The sequence below is a fragment of the Schistocerca serialis genome, chromosome 3, assembly GCF_023864345.2.
Source record: "Schistocerca serialis cubense isolate TAMUIC-IGC-003099 chromosome 3, iqSchSeri2.2, whole genome shotgun sequence".
In the NCBI taxonomy this organism is placed as follows: Eukaryota; Metazoa; Arthropoda; class Insecta; order Orthoptera; family Acrididae; genus Schistocerca; species Schistocerca serialis.
In genome coordinates this window covers 591,499,029-591,504,292 of record NC_064640.1, presented here as the reverse complement: position 1 = coordinate 591,504,292, position 5,264 = coordinate 591,499,029, and the positions used below count along the sequence as shown (strand labels likewise).

The window sequence follows — 5,264 nt, the reverse complement described above, 5'->3', positions numbered from 1 at the left end:
TCTTCATATCTGCGTATTCATTTCTCAATATAATGTTACTGGCAAAGAACACATATCTCCCAGAAAGACACCAATTTGTTGATACCGTCTCTGTAAATGTTTGACACTGTTGACAGACCACAACCTCACCTCTACTTGCACCGCTTCATCACTATCAAAGTGAAGTCCTGGAAGGTGTTCTTTAAGTTTTAGGAACAAATTAAAATCGGTTGGGACCAAGTTGGTGCTGTATAGAGGATGACGGATGACAGTGAACCCAGGGCGTCAGGTTTTTGCAGCTGTCGCATAGCTCGTGTATGTTGTGGCATGTCATGCTGAAGGAGAGGGTGCTCCAAGGTTGGATGAACTTCTCGAATCCGAAACTACATTATAGCACGCTGTTTCTCATGCACCGACGTAGTTACGTTAAACACCATCATGTTACACGCTATCATTTTGAGCCCTCTAGCCACAGAGGGCTGCTAATACATAGACATGAAGAACAAAGATGGAAAATGTTAATAACGTTAGTTATATTTAAAAATTTTTAAACGTTTTCACATAAACCATGCGGGGGCATTACTTTTCAGCATGCCCACATAATTTTAAGCATCATATCTATCGGCATAGATATAATGCAGTGTCGATTTGGTTGTGTTCAGTAGAGATATTCTTGTTATAATATATTCCATTCCGTCATCGTATCAAATACGGAAAACGAAGACGTTGCTTTTGTTTGAGCCAAATGGTGTTGTCATAAACTATTAAGAAGTTGAAACACAACGCTGCGTAGCTTTTAATTATTATGTTCCTAATGTATTTTTGGGCAACGGCCTTGCCACAGTGGATACACCGGTTCCCGTCAGATCACTGAAGGGAAGCGCTGTTGGGCGTGGCCGGCACTTGGATGGGTGACCATCTGGGCCGCCATGCGCTGTAGCCATTTTTCGGGGTGCACTCAGCCTCGTGATGCCAACTGAGGAGCTACCCGAGCGAATAGTAGCGGATCCGTTCAAAGAAAGCCGTCAGAACGACTTGGAAATTGGTGTGCTGGCCACATGCCCCTCCTATCAGCATACTCAGCTGAGGATGACACGGCGATCGGATGGTCCAGATGGGCCACTTGTGGCCCGAAGACGGAGTGCTATTCTAATGTATTTTTAACAATTCTTCAAGTTTTGCAAGGGATGAATGTATTCTCATATGAACCTAAGTCTGCAGACACAAAAAACCAACGTTTTTACACTATCTCCAAGAAATATTTTACCTTTTAAACTTCTATTTGATTTAAACTACAATTTTGCCTCTACAAAAGTATTTTTCTATAATACACGTGGAAGTTAACCTTCTGGTTTATTTGATAAACTATAGAAAACTTGGTGCAGCGATAGAATTGCGAAAATATTTCATATTCTGATAATTTACAGGCAGCGAAGTAGGGTAACTGCATCCGTGAGTCTTTCAAAACATTGTTCTGGTATGTAAAGCGAGAAGCGGAGTTTTCTTACCCTCCCATCAGCTCGTCTGTGAGAGTGATTAAATTCTCCTGCGAAGGGATTTGATGATAAAATTATTGCGGCATTGTAAGGAACCAAAATATGAGACAGCCCCTTGATGGGATACAGCAACTAGAATCAGAGCTTTCGGCACCGTCTTACTGTGATGAAATATTCCTCACAGCGCCATGCGGTTTCTCTTATAGGGGCGGTAGACTTTGAAAATCGCGCAAGCTGTTTATTGTGTGCATCACGGGAGAGTAGGCTCCAAGCCTCATTAGATGTAATATTCGTATCAGCAGGGCGGCGTCTTACTAGCTCCCGTAACGTAATCTACAGCCTGAGGTAATTAATTGATTGTTTATTTGTTGGCTCACTTGAGAAGGCACGCGTCTTCAAAGCAGAGCTTAATTTTGCTGCGGTTATGAAGACTAGCAGCCCCAGCAGCGGTATTATTCTCAGAGCAGCTGCACCTCCAGTAAACATTTTTGATTAAATTATGGGCTGCCATTACGAAAACTGGAGGATACCGGAGGTAGGGCAGGGAAGGGTTTCTGCTGCCTCCATCTGGCGCGCTGGTGTAGGCTTCCAGCTGCCTTCTGAAGTTAGTGCAAGTGTGAGCTGGGGAGAGTAAAAAGGGAAGTGTGTCCTCTACGACTTCCTACATTACTTTCACCATAGCAGAAGTCGTCGCTGTTATTTATCTACAACTAAGTTCCTTTAGTTTGCTTTAAAGTATTAAACACTGATTAATGATGGCAAGCAGGAATAGTTCTTAGTCAAAAAACAAAGGATGTTAATTTTCCTGCTCATATAGATACGTCAAAATAATGAAGCTAAGGGTGTTCTTAACCATTGTTTTTTATCACCCACGCCCCCCCCCCCCTCCTTCTCCACCTTCACTTTCATGATCACCGTCTTAATATTCTTCTGTCCACTCCTTCCCCTTCTGCATGTAGTCACTTGTGCTTTTATTCATTGTTTACTCTGGACGTAATTTTTACCCTGAGGTATTATTATATTGCTTGGAGGTCAGTTGTTGGTGTTTTATATTGCTTGGAGGGCAGTAGTTGGTGTTTATCTATGACTTAATTTTTTATCCAATTTCTTATCCTCATCACTATAATTCTTTGACTAATTACGACAAGCTGTGGGTGTACATTTAGGATTTTTATTGCTACAATTTATGGCCCAGTATGGTTGCCACTGTCAGATACAGGGGTCCAATGTAGCGGAAGGCCAAACACTCACCTAGACGTTTGATGTACAAAGTGTTGTGTAAATCTGCCAAGTTCACATCTATGACGTTGCAGTGAACAGCGCCTAGGATAGAAGTGATGTCTGTGCCGTAAAAATGATGTGCAATTAAAATAATCCAAGTTGGATAGCAGTAATAGGGTGCATTTATTTAAAGCGCTTGGAAACGTTTTGCAGTTCATCCAGACACTTGTGTAGCGGTATTACACTGGCAGCTTCTACTTCTAGGTTTAACTATTACCCTCACCCTTGACATGAGTGTAGTTACATTTAATTTTCACTGTTCATACGAGCGACACTTGAGCACATCTACCATGTGTCACCATTACGCTGGAGGATTGTAAGTTTGGGAAGAAAGGCACAATACCTGGATTGAGCTGCTGTTTGATTTTCCAAGCGTTTGTCATTCGTTCGAAGTGTACACATTTGGTAGGTTATATTTATCAGGACAAAGACACAATAATTACTGCAAAACATGCAACTAATGTTAAATTTCCATCAATCTTCTGAAATCTGACAAAGTTGTTATCCCGAAAGCAGAATCAGAACAGCATGTAATTCTCAGGGCTTTTGACAGTGCTTCCAGGATGAGATGAGAGTGACATTTTTTCCATGTAGACGCATTGCTGCTTACACTAAATGTGTACCTTCCCTTTCCTCACGTGGTGTTTCTTGAAAACCTGTTTCAGCTAGTCTAAGAGCATTTTTGATGTAATAAATTCAGTTTCGGCAAATAATGTTGGAATATAAATGTTTAACTGCATTACTTTCATTTATAGTGAGTAATATCCGTCAGCATGAGTGAAGTGGGAATTGTATGTTTTTTAATATAGCAATTTACTATATTTCTTAAACAGATCGAGTATCAATTAGGGTGACATAAACAAATATTTTCCAACTATTTTTTGTACTGGGTTAATATACATTTTGGACTTCGTTAACTATGAAAAATGACTCACTGTCGTCCAATAACTATATAGTTTTGTTTTTTATCTTCACCAATCCCTAATGTCACTCTGCACTTTTTTTCAAATAACTGTTTTAAACAGTGCAGCAAGCGTTATAAAAGGGAACAAATAGAGCAATTTTTTTCAAAGTGTTATGTGCGTCTTTCTTTCTCAAACCGCTTACCAAACTTGTACAATATGTTTAGCTTAGACATCTGGCGGGAGGATAGCAATGGGACAACTACGTTTCGTATAAACCTCTGCAATTAGCTTTCTGCCTGAGCTACAATGACTGCATAGTTCCAAAAACTTTTAAATCACATAGAAGTAAAAAGAGAGAGGATTGGTGAAAATATAATAACTTTGTAAGCAATATTATTATTATTTTGTTACACGTATTACCATACATTGTTAGTATAAATTGTGAAAAATAAAGCACCTTCATTTAAATCCTGTCTTTTTTTCTATATCAACCAAACTTATTCAACTCTTAAAATGACAGCTCTGATTAAATCATGATCTTAACACTTTCTTTGGAAAACTGCAGAACATTTAAGAGTTATGATTTTAGTGCCTAAATGTAGAACTGTCACACAAGAGTATGCATAACACCACCGTCTGTCGAGGCACCTGTAGAGACGTATCTCTCCCAAAATATAAGAGGATAATTTGGTGACATAACTTTGTGAACTGACAAGTTCTTATGATGGCTGATCATCACTTTTTATTTTGAGCTTCATAAACAATTTAAAATGAACAACTGTTTCTATGACACAATATTTTTATGGTTACGTCCTCCTCCGCCCCCCTCCGTATCCTCCCCTCACCCCCCCACCCCCCATACACACACAAACAAAAACACAAAGGCATACCACATTCGACGGATTCGCAACTGCATGGAAAATATCTGATTCCATTACCACACAAATCCTCCGTAACATAACTGTTATAATGCGTTGCCTACAGCCATGTGTCGGAATAATTTGCAGCACTTCAGTAATATTACACTGATTTATAGATACACATCGAGAAAGCAATGTACACAGGCAGTAACCGGAATTTAGAAAGGGAGCTGTGCCATTGTCATGCAGAAGCTAGATATCAAGGAGATGACACCACATGTGTGTAGTTTAACAGAGAAAAGACGAAAAATTCAAACCTGTACACAGTTTATGTGTCATATAAGGTTACACTGCACTATAAGAGAGAGATGCCAGCACATGTCTATACTTAAATAAAGGAATTACGGAACATTCAAAGTTATACATGCAGTTATGTATTGCATAGAATGAGTAAATGGTGTAAATAGCAGATGTGTAATAATGATACACTAGAATAAAAGAGAGAGCCGAAAATATATATATATATATTTCATATCTATACTTTAATAGATATATGGAACTAAAAATTTCCTCCTCCATGATCTGTAAGAATATAGGACAGAACTTGATAATGATGAGTTATTAAGATGGCAGAATTATGCATTAAGAATTTTTGTCTGCGAGCCAGACCCCTATTGGTAGAAACTGTGGTCGTATACGCTGATCAGCCAGAGCGCTGTGATTGCCTGTCTAATAGCCGGTGT

At 39.3% G+C, this 5,264-nt stretch overlaps 1 pseudogene; it reads left to right on the top strand.

The window, feature by feature from the left end:
- Positions 1-804: 804 nt before the first annotated feature.
- LOC126472007 (5S ribosomal RNA) lies at positions 805-922 on the top strand (annotated as a pseudogene).
- Positions 923-5,264: the final 4,342 nt, after the last annotated feature.